Here is a 12,248-nt window from a genome sequence, read left to right on the forward strand (position 1 = left end):
AAAACTCCAGCACTATGGCAATTACATGTTCAAAAATTATGGAGCTATAAGCTGTGCCTATCTAACCAAATAGCAAATATCTCACTAAGGACGATTTAAAGTTGCAATAGCAAATATGGGAATGTTCCAAATAAGCAAATTTACTCAACTCAGGGACTGCACTTGAGAAACAGGGCTCCTGTATTAGGCCAAATGGGATGCCAATTTCAATTGGTACTGAGTCTACTGAGAAATTGCAAGACTTTAAAATACCATATAAACTAGTGAGTTTTATATCTCTTTGTTTCTGTGTTCTTACATCTAATAGCTGAAAAATGTATAATTGAAGCTATAAGTTCTCTCTTTGTGTCTGTCTGTATGTTTGATTGATGTATAATACCTTCTGATGGTATTACCAAATTAACATAAAATCTCCTTAAAAGAGCTCTACCCCAATTGCCTTAAAGATGAATAAGCATTTATGTATAAATTAATACTGAAATATTAGAAATTAAGGAAACCAAACTTTGAATATTTCCAGTGGGAAAAAAGAGCATTCATTAGAACTACATCTAAATGTTTTAAAAAACCTCAGATTCACATAATTTAGATAAACCTTTGTTAAATGGGATTAGTTTAATATTGTTACTTAAATAAAAAGATCTATGCTTTCTGAGTTATCAATGACAAGTACAACACAGGTAAAATTTAACTCTGCTTAGGTATGATGTCCCTAAATTTATACAGTTTTACTGATAAAATAAGCTAGCATTATAACTAGTAGTTATTTACAATGCTGAAAAATGTAAATCTGCTTTTAACCAAATTGACTTATTATTCCGACAAGCTTTATATTAAGTAAAATTGTGATTTGTAGGATGTCAACTTGAAGACAGTTTCCAAGATCTTTTTGGTAACTTAAGCCTGCAAGTTAGGCTACAGGTGTCCACCACCCCAGGAAATGGGAGAGAGAGGGATGCAGTCTAAGGCTAATTCAGCTTTTGGCCAATGAATTTGCTCTGTCTTCCAGGAGCACTTCCAGGCTGTGTGGGTCTGCACTATTGTTTGCATATGGGATGAAAGATATCTAACTCTCACAAACACCATCCTTACTGACTGGGACTGGTTGTTGAGGATGCAGAGGGGAGTAGAATTACTTCCTACCAGGGAAAAGGGAGGGTGCTGCCAGCAAAGGTTGGAGAAGAACTTCTGAGAAAGTTTGATTTGTGAGGTTCTGAATAGCCTGGAGGAAGGAACCTCTGTCACCCTGTTGAGGTTGCTTTTGTAGCTAACACATTCAAACCGGGGGTTTGAACTGATAGGTTGGCTAAGACCACCATCTACTGGCAGACCAAGGAAGTGGTACTGGTACTGGTGCTCCTCAAGGCTATGGAAACTCACAGGTTATACAGTCATGACAGATGGCTCTGGTGTTCAGAGCCTTGCCAGGGGGCCCTACTTTGGAATTTGTGCTCCTGAGTGTGATGGAGTTGGACTCAGATGCGACCTTTCTACACATGCCTTTTCTGTCCCTTTTACCAAACCTGTAGTTGGTGCTGGGGTTGGTGTGTGCTCAGGAGACTTGAATCTCTGGACTGTCCTTGTGCCAGCTGGGCCCTGAGCCTCAGCAGAGTTGCGATTCCTACTCTCTCGTTCATTGGACTTACCCAGTGTGTCTATTAACACTAAAAACACCTTTCCATTAACAGTAATAGTAACTTCAGGCCGATCACTGCCTACGAAAGTTTGCCAATAAATTTCATTTCCTGTGGATCCAAATCCTCCTTCTCTATTAAAATGAAGTGTCAATGGTTTATGATAAGTAATAAAAGTAATTGAGCTATACGTTGCCCTAGAGTAATTTGTACCTGGCTCACAGCTTGCACCATAACTTTAATCTCCTCCTTATAATCGCAATCTATAATGCCAATTTGCACTAACAGTGTGCCAGGGGGCATTTGGTTATACAGGAGACATTTTGGAATGTCACAGCTGGGGTCTGCTATGGGCCTCTAAATAGGTGAAGGCCAGGAATGCTGCTAAACACTCTACAGCATGCAGGAGAGCCACCCAACAACAAAGAATCATCTGGCCCCAAATGTCAATAGTGCTGACATTGAAAACATTTTTAAAAAGATTTATTTTATTTCTTTCTCCCTGGCCCCCTACCCTCAGGGAGGTGCCTAATTGCTTGAGCTGCCTCCACTCCCTACTTGATTTTCTCTCAATTTGTTTCCTTGTTGTGTCTCTTTGTTGCTTCATCTTGTTACCTCAGCTTGCCATGACAGCTCATTGCATCAGCTTGCTGTCTTGCTAATCTTTAGGAGGCACTGGAAACCAAACCCAAGACCTCCTATGTAGAAGGTGGGTACCCAACTGCTTGAGCCACATCTGCTTCCCTGAAAACTCTTGGTTTAAAGAATAATTGTAGTTTGGAAAACAAAAAAGCCAGAGGAAAACATCTCAAATATGTGCATTTGTAAATGTATTGACAAATATCAAGGATATATTGTTAACAGGTACCTTAAGGAAATACAAGGACAGATTTTTCACTTCTTGCTTTATAGCCTTAATCATGCCATCATCTTTCATAATTGATTTTTTTAAAAAACAATAATTGAGTGTTTTTAAATAACTAATATACTTTTTGATATGAAGGAAAACAAAATACATTGCAGCTCTTTTATATATTTATCAAAACTACCTTTATTGGAAAACAATTCCCTTTGTTGGTAGCAGCTCTCTAGCAATCTTAGATATACTATGGATTGATTTGGAAGTGGTAAAATTCTTAAAGTCCACCTGTAGGAAGAGGAGAATGAAAAACTAGAAGAAAAGAAATAAGGCTAACAGGCCCACTTGGTAGCACTTGAGAGCAACAGCTTTAGGAATTAGCCTGACACGCTTTTTATCTCCTGAGTCAAAAACATCTTAGGCATCAACCTAGGAAGAATGGTATTTAAGGGGACTGGGAAATTAGCTTTGGAAGAATCATGCAGGATAATTGTCCCACAATTAGGTATGAATTTTTTATTTTGTTTTGTTTAATATTACAATATGAAGTGGAAAACCTAATTGCCATTCTCATTGTTGGACAATTTATGGTCTTGGCTCTCATATTTAGATCTTTGATAACATCTTGAGTTAATTTTTATATAAGGTAGATATGGATATCCAGTTCTCCAAGTTTTGGAGAACTCCAAAAGTTCTCCAAGACTTTTTAAAAAATGCTTACTTTTTAGAAGGCTATTCCATTTGTTCTTATCCCCAAATCCTCTTCTACTTATGCCACATTTTAAAGGTATTAAAATTTTCAATTTCATTGTAATTATTCAGAAAGTATAGATGATAAATTGTTCATATTGCACCACTGAAATTAGCAGAATGATTTCTGTTCTGAGAAAAAGAGGCTGTTTCATTTAAAGGGTGAGCCAAATTACTAAAAGTAGAGCTAAAAACGTGTAATTTAATGAATATAATGAAAGGTTTGACTCTCACAGAATCAGCAAGTTGTAACCTTTTTGTTGGTGGTGGGTCTTGCCTTGAGTTTTTTTGAAGAAAAAGGTTATTTTTTAAAAAGATTTATTTGTTTATTTATTATTTATTCCCCTCCCCGTCCCGCGGCTTGCTTGCTGTCTGCTCTCTGTGTCCGTTCACTGAGTGCTCTTCTGTGTCTGCTTGTCTCCCTTTCTGTCATGTCATCTTGCTATGCCAACTCTCCATGGGCGCGGGCTGTCAGCTCTCTGCAGGCACGGGCTGTCAGCTCTTCACTGGTGCAGGCTATCAGCTTTCTGTGGGCACGGGCCAGCTTGCCTTCCAAGGAGGTCCTGGGTCACAAACCCAGGGCTGTGGGACACGAACCCAGGGCCTCCTATATGGTAGATGGGAGCCCAATCAGTTGAGCCACAGCTGCTTTCTTGACTTGATTTTGATGGGTGATGACTGGTCAGGGTCATCACCCCAAAGATTGGGGTGGCTGTGGCAATTTCTGAGAATAAGACAATGAAGTTTACCACATCAATTAAATCTTTCTTTCATGAAAGATTTCTCTTAGCATCCAATGCTGTTTGATAGCATTTTATCCACACTAGTGTTAGGCCTCAAAGCAGGGCTTTTATGGATAACCAGAGATGGCATGAAGAAAACTTCAACACGAGAGTTAAGCAAACTCACATTTATTACATCTGCAGAGGTAAGGAGCCAAGGCCAGTTTAAAGTGACTTAGAGGGAAATGGACTTGGCCCAATGGATAGGGCAACTGCCTACCACATGGGAGGTCCGCAGTTCAAACCCCAGACCTCCTTGACCTGTGTGGAGCTGGCCCATGTGCAGTGCTGATGTGTGCAAGAAGTGCCGTGCCATGCAGGGGTGTCCCCTGCATAGGGGAGCCCCACATGCAAGGAGTGCACCCCATAAGGAGAGCACCCAGCGCGAAAGAAAGTGCAGCCTGCCCAAGAATGGCGCCGCACACACAGAGAGCTGACACAACAAGATGATGCAACAAAAAGAAAACACAGATTCCCAGGCCCGCTTAGTATGACCACTAAGGATAGAAGTGGTCACAAAGAACACACAGCAAATGGACACAGAGAGCAGGCAACTGGGGGGGGGGGCAAGGGGAGAGAAAAATAAATAAATAAATAAATAAAATAAAGTGATTTAGACCTGACTCCCTGTGCTGCAGTTTTACTCTTGTTTAAATACCTAAGTTACTACTTAGCATTGGCTTTGATTATGCATTACTTTTTATGCATACGGATGAACACACATAGTTGGTTACATAATTGTATGATTAGTATGTTCAGGAACTCACACTTGCACATACATTGCATGATCAAATAAAGGGGTGGATAACTCCACCCCTGGGTGGGAATTTTACTATGTTAATTAAGCAAGTTGAAGTAAGGATAGCAAGGGGCTGCTTCTGCGCAGGTCCGGCCAACTGGTTGAAGCTGGTTTATATACTTCAACAGGATATTCTTGACCACCAAAAGTGGAATTTGGCCCAAAGAGAGGGTTGCATTTCATTACCTTCTGATTTACATAATTCTTTTCTTTGTATCCTAGCAACAGGGAGAAAAACAAGTTACTTTCACGTATTCAGTCATGCTACATCCATCACTAGAACTTTCAAAATTGGAGTTAATCCTTTCAAATCCTGCTGCTGTTTTATCAGCTAAGTTTATGTAATATTCTAAATTCTTTGTTGTCATTTCAGTAATGTTCAGAGCATCATTACCAGGAGTAGATTCCATCTCAAGAAACAATTTTCTTTCCTCATCCATAAGAAGCAACTCCTTATCTGCTTAACTTCTATCATGAGATTGCAGTCACATCTTCAGGCTGCACTTAAAATCCTAGTTCTTTTATTATTTCTACCACATCTGCAGTTACTTCCTCAACTGAAGTCTTGAACCCCTCAAAGTCATCTAAAAGGGCTGGAATCAATTTCTTTTAAACTCCTGTTAATGCTGATAGTGTTACCTTCATCCATGAATCACAAATGCTCTTAAATGGCATCTAGAATGGTGAATATTTCCAGAAGGTTTTCTTTTTAAAAAATTTTTATACATCACTGTTCATTGCAGCATTGTCACAATAGCCAAAAAGTGGAAGCAACCCAAGTGTCAACAACAGCTGAATGGATAAACAAAATGTGGTACATATTTTCAAAGGAATATTATTCAGCCATAAAAAAAATGAAAGGAATGTGTTACTTACCTCGACTCTTACCTTACTGGGAACAGTAACTAGAACCCAGTGTCTGCTCCTGTTGACTTTTCCTTCCATCCTGTAGCTACCATGTGTGAGTGCATCTCCATCCATGTTGGCCAGGCTGGTGTCCAGATTGTCAGTGCCTGCTGGGAGTCGTACTGCCTGGAACATGGCATCCAGCCTGATGGCAAGATTCCAAGTGACAAGACCATTGGGGGAGAAGATGACTCCTTCAACACCTCAGTGAGCCTGGTGTTGGCAAGCATGTGCCCAGGGCAGTGTTTGTGGACCTGGAACCCATAGCCATTGATGAAGTTCACACTGGCACCTACTACCAGCTCTTCCACCGTAAGCAGCTCATCACGGCAAGGAAGATGCTGCCAGTGGGCACTACACCATTGGTAAGGAGATCATCGACATGGTTCTGGACAGAATTCCTAAGCTGACTGACAAGTGCACTGGTCTTCAGGGCTTCTTGGTTTTCCACAGCTTTGCTGGAGGAACCGGTTCTGCGTTCACCTCTCTGCTGATGGAATGGCTTTCTGTTGATTATGGCAAGAACTCTAAGCTGGAGGTCTCCATTTACCCATTTCCTCAGGTCTCCACAGCTGTAGTCAAGCCCTACAACTCCATCCTCATCACACCCACAGCACCCTGGAGCACTCACATTGTGCCTTCATGGTAGACAATGAAGCCATGTATGACATCTGTTGTAGAAATCTCCATATTGAGCACCCCACCTATACCAACCTTAACCACCTTATTAGCCAGATTGTGTCCTCCATCACTGCTTTCCTCAGGTTTGATGAGGCCCCAAATGTTGATCTAACAGAATTCCAGACCAATCTGGTGCCCTATCCCCACATCCACTTTCCTCTGGCCACATATATCTCTGTTATCTCTGCTGAGAAAGCCTATCATGAACAGCTTTCTGTAGCAGAGATTACCAATGCGACCTTCACCATGGGAAATACATGGCTTACTGCCTGTTGTACTGTGGTGACGTGGTTCCCAAAGATGTCAATGCTGCCATTGCCACCATCAAGACCAAGTGTAGCATACAGTTTGTGGATTGGTGTCTACTGGCTTTGAGGTTGGCATTAATTATCAGCCTACCACTGTGGTACCTGGTGAAGACTTGGCCAAGTTTCACCAAGCTGTATGCATGCTGAGCAACACCACAGCCACTGCTGAGACCTGACTCATCTGGACCAAACGTTTGAGCTGATGTATGCCAAAGTTGCCTTTGTTCACTGGTACATGGGGTGTGGGGATGGAGGAAGGGGAGTTTTCTGAGGTCCGTGAGGACATGGCTACCCTTGAGAAAGATTATGGGAGGTTTGTATGGATTCTGTTGAAGGAGAGAGTAAGAAAGAAGGAGAGGAATGTTAGTACTCATTTCTCTCAGCCCTATAGTATGTCACACTCCTAGTACTTCAGCCTCTACATTAGCTGACAAGGCATTTAAGCTTTCTGATTAGGTTATCTTCACTTGATTGTGATCTGTCTTATTTTTTCACACATACCTGTCAAGTTTTCCATCATGTCTCAGAGTAAAGGCTTTAAGAAAAAGGAAAAATGAAGTGCTCAGTTGGTACTTCATTTGCTTGTTCATTTTGCTTGATTTATGTGGCAATTTTTTATCTATTAATTTATTTAATAGATATAGGACTACTCAGACAATCTACTTCTTCCAGAAGGTTTTCAATGTACTTTACCCTGATCCATCAGAGGAATCACACTCTGTGGCACCTTATAGCCTTACAAAATACATTTCTTAAATAATAAGACTTGAAACTCAAATGACACCTTGGTTGATGGGCTGCAAAATGGATGTTATGTTAGCAGGCATGAAAACAACATTAATCTCATTGTACATCTCCATCAGAACTCTTGGATGATCAGGTGCATTGCCAAAGAGCAGTAACATTTTGAAAGGAACATTTTTTTCCCTAAGCAATAGGTTCCAACAGTGGGCTTAAAATACTCAGTAAACCAGGTTGTGAACAGATGTGCTGTCATCCAGGTATTGTACCATTTACAGAGCACAGGCAGAGCAGATGTAGCAGAAATCTTAAGGTCTCTAGGATTTTTGGAATGATAAATGAGCACTGGCTTCAGTGTATAGTCCCCAGCTTCATTAGCCCCTAACAAGAGAGTCAGCCTGTCCTTTGAAGCTTTGAAGCCAGGCATTCACTCCTCCTCTCTAGCTATGGAAGTCCTAGATGGCATTGTCTTCCATAGAAGGCAGTTTTGTCTACATTGAAAATCTATTGTTTGGTGCAGCCCCCTTCATCAATTATCTTACCAAATCTTCTGGATAACTTGCAGCTTCTACATCAGCACTTGCTGCTTCACCTTGTACTTTTACGTTATGAAGATGGCTTCTTTCCTTAAACCCATGAACCAACCTCTGCTATCTTTAAATTTTTCTTCTGCAGCTTCCTTACTTCTATTAGCCTTCACAGACATTAAGAGAATTAGGGCCTTGCTCTGGATCAGGCTTTGGCTTAAGGGAATGTTGTGGCTGGTTGGATCTTCTATCTACGCCACTAAAATATTCCATATCAGCAATAAGACTATTTTCACTTTCTTAGCATCCATGTATTCACTGTGATAACACTTTTAATTTCCTTCAAGAACTTTTCCTTTATGTTACATTTTGACTGTTTGGGACAACGGGCCTAGCTTCCAGCTTATTTTAGGTTTCAACATGACTTCCTTCTTTGGAATTGAGAGACATATGACTCTTTTACATGAACACTTAGAGGCCATAGTAAGGTTATTGATTGGTCTAATTTCAAAACTAATGTGTGTCAGGGAATAGGGAGCTCCAGGAAAATGGAAAGAGACAGGGAATGGCTCATTAGTGGAGCAGTTGAAATACACACATTTATTGATTAAGCCCATCATCTAATATGGGCATAGTTTGTGATCCCCTAAAACAATCACAATAGTAACATCAAAGATCACTGATTACAGCTCACCATAGCAGATATAATAATAAATGAAAAAGTTTGAAATATTGAGAGAACTACCAAAATTACACAGACACTAAGTGAGCACATGCTATTGGAAAAAGGGTGCCAATAGATTTGCTGGACACAGGGTTGCCACAAACCTTCAATTTGTAAATGTGTAGTATCTGTGAAGCACAATAAAATGAGGTATGCTTATATATGGCCCTGAAAAACTGAAAATATTTGCCAACCCCAATCTAAAATAAGAATGTATATTCCAAATCCACCTTCTGATTGAAGACTTTAATAAAACGGAAATCTGTAAATTATTTTAATATCCTAGACAAATATGAAAATCCCCAAGTCCGCTTATCTTATGGGTTTATTTCTTGCTGCACAAAAATCTATTGTCCCTGTTAATTTTGTTTTTAACTCCAAAGTTTCCTAGGAAAATCACTGCTGCTGATTTAAATGTACCCTAACTAGGAAACAGGAATACCAAAATTGTGTGAAACAGATGGCCAAATCCTAAATGTAAGTATAATAGAAGATTAAGCAAATGAGCATTATATGAGTTAGTATAGTAAAAGCAGGAAGGTGAGATATGACAAGCAATGAGAAAAAGAAAAGAAGAAATCACTCCAGGTGTTAGACATTCTCATGATAACACAAGAAAATAGATAGTAGATATTGGATATTAGAGAAGATAACATTTATTGAATAAGCCCACTGTATATGTTGGCATGCTACATGTGTAACAGAGCAGCAAAAAACAAACGTTCTTGTTTCTGTAGCTTTTTTTTGAGCCAAAAATTCTCACCAACAATGCATGATTATTTTTAACACTATGAACTTAAGCAATTGCAAAAGAACCTAAGAACTAATAAAATGCTTTCAAGTAATTCCAGTGCTGTTTCACTTATCATTAATGTGTCTTATTTGCTATACAATTTATAAGTTTTCCTCAGTTTATATTATTTGATGACTAACTTCCCAAAGAATCTTATTTTACATTCACTTCAATCTTAGAATTCCTGGTACATTTGTTTGAACATATTAGAGATTTCAGAATCATGCCAGTATAGAAATAAGTGACAACATTAAGAGAAGTCTTAAAAATCATCTTGGGTCAAGTGACAGGATTCGTGGAGGGGTGTTCTGACTTGGCTAGCAATTGGGCTACAGCATCTTAACTTATGTAATAACTGACATGGTAAAAATGAACTCCTGATGCCTCCCAGTACCTTATTTACTTTCCTGTACAATTAGGAGGAAGTGAGCATCTAAAAGAAAAACAGTTGCCTCCTCCATGGTGTTCATTATCAGGGCAGCCAGAGCCCTGGGTCCACTGCTTCCAGATGATCAATGTAATTCACCAGGGAATAAAAGAGAAATTTATCCCTACAGCTGCTCGGATAGGCTACCTTAAGTGAAATCCACTGGAAACCTGAGAAGTGAAGAAGCATGACAAATAAAATTACCTGATGAAGACTCAGCATTGCTCAACTTTTCCCAGCAGATGCAGTTTATAACTCCAGTGCTATCACCCACTGTAAGAGAAAGATCAGAGAGTAGAAGAGTGATTTGGCATTGCTTGTGAAATTAGCATGTCATCAATGCATTCAGCCATCCTGAACAATGACATTTTTCAATACCCTGGAAAGGTAAATCCCTTTTCAAACTCTCCTTCCAACTCTCCATAATGCACAAACTGCTTGTCTGCACATGTCAATGTACACCACGTCAGTGTGCTGTATTCAACCTGTCACTTACCCTACCTCAGGGGTACTAATGATTCCTGTCTACCCCTCTTTTCTAAAAATGGAATCTTCAGGAAGTAAAGTGCAAAAATCTCATGACTGCTACCATACAAAACCAGCCTTTCCCTCCTAACTGGAAACAACACAGCATCACCTGGTCTGGGGAAGGAGGCACAGGCTCTTAGAGCACAGCCTGCTGTCACCACGTGCTCCTTCACTAGCTTGCTGACTTACCAAGGCAAAGCAGTCCAAGGTGTTTGGCCTGGGCTTCTCTGCCCACTCCTTACCATTGCAGGGAATGTAAAAAGAGCAAAGCACACCAGAGAAGGGTAAAGGTTTATTTTTGTAATGGAAAATAATGATATCCTGGTGATTAAAACAATGCTGCACTGGCTTATTTTATCTCTAGTGGGGAAAAAAATCAAACAATTCTCATTGTATTTGGTTTTTTGAGTATGGGGAACGTGGAGCTGTTTGTTATGGGATGGTAAGTGTTTTCACTTTGCCTAATTTCTGTCAAACTCCAGACTTTTAGAGCTAAGCATGGAGTGAGTGTGTCTGATTTTTATAGGCACAGTGTAATTTAGTTACAGGTAAGGAGGCGGCTACTTCACTGAACAGGAAGGCAGAGTGTTTGATTAAGTACTTTAGTAAACCTCTTTTAAAGCTATTTTTGGTGATTAATTTTTTCTTTTTTTATTAGAGGAGTTGTACGTTTACAGAACAATCATGCATGAAATACAGAATTCCTACATACCAATTATTAACACCTTGCATTGGTGTGATACATTTGTTACTATTGATGAAAGCACATTTTTATCATTATATTATTAACTACAGTCCATGGTTTAACTTAGGGTTCACTGTTTTGTATCATGCAGTTCTACAGATTTTTAAAAAAATTGATTTAACTACCATATACACAATGTAAAATTTACCCTTGTAATACACTCAAATATATAATTCAGTGCTGTTAATTACATTCACTATGTTTCACTATGTATTCACTTTTCTATTGCCCCAAATAGGAACTCTGTATATTTTAAGCCTCAACTTCCTATTTTTAAAAAATCATCAGTGATACAGCTGTAAGTGTACAAACAATAATAGAAGAAACATAAGGCAAAATTTTTTATTGCTGGTTTAAATATTTGTTGAAAGCAGAAGTCAAGAAGAATACTTTTTATTCTAAACAGATTGTAGATGGATCTTAATTTTTTAAAGATAAAAATAAACTTAAGGAGCAACTGGACTAAGCAAATGCATAGAGTCAGAAATTAGAATATAGTTAACTGGGACTGGGATGAGGTTAGGGAATAATGAGTTAATGCTTAATTGGTATAGAGTTTCTATTTGTGTTGATGGAAACATTTTGGCAAAGGATTGTGGTGATGGTATGACAACATTGTGAATGTTATTAACACCACTAAATTATATATTTTATTTTAAGTGGTTGAATAGGGAATTTTAGTTCGTATATATGAATGTATATATGAATAGGGAATTTTAGTTTGTATATAGAATGAAATTTTAAAAACCATTTTAAAAAAGGCAAGAAAAAATATGGGTGAATACTATTTAATCTTGGGTTTGTCGTTAGGAGGACAAAACTACTTTAAGCAGGACCTGAAAGTCAGATTTTTTAAAAAAAGTCTGATGTATTTGACCACTAAAAAATAAAATGCTACAGCAATTTTCCAAGTAATAGAATTGATCATTTAATATATAAAGCTCTTACAAGTTAATATAAAAAGGTTAAGAGGAGAGGGATAATGAGATGTTGTTTAAAAACAAAATTTGGCAAATTCCATGGAAAAGAAGGATATGCTGCCTC

General features: G+C 38.9%; 1 long non-coding RNA gene across 1 annotated transcript in view; it reads right to left on the reverse strand.

The window, feature by feature from the left end:
- Nucleotides 1-4,138: 4,138 nt before the first annotated feature.
- The window catches only part of LOC105747666 (uncharacterized), a 43,397-nt gene continuing 35,287 nt past the window's right edge, over nucleotides 4,139-12,248 (reverse strand). Inside the window, exon 4 of the long non-coding RNA XR_011649015.1 lies at nucleotides 4,139-10,204. This is a non-coding gene — a long non-coding RNA (uncharacterized lncRNA). The remainder of the gene's footprint in view (nucleotides 10,205-12,248) is intronic.

This window comes from Dasypus novemcinctus, chromosome 6, assembly GCF_030445035.2.
Source record: "Dasypus novemcinctus isolate mDasNov1 chromosome 6, mDasNov1.1.hap2, whole genome shotgun sequence".
Classification (NCBI taxonomy): Eukaryota; Metazoa; Chordata; class Mammalia; order Cingulata; family Dasypodidae; genus Dasypus; species Dasypus novemcinctus.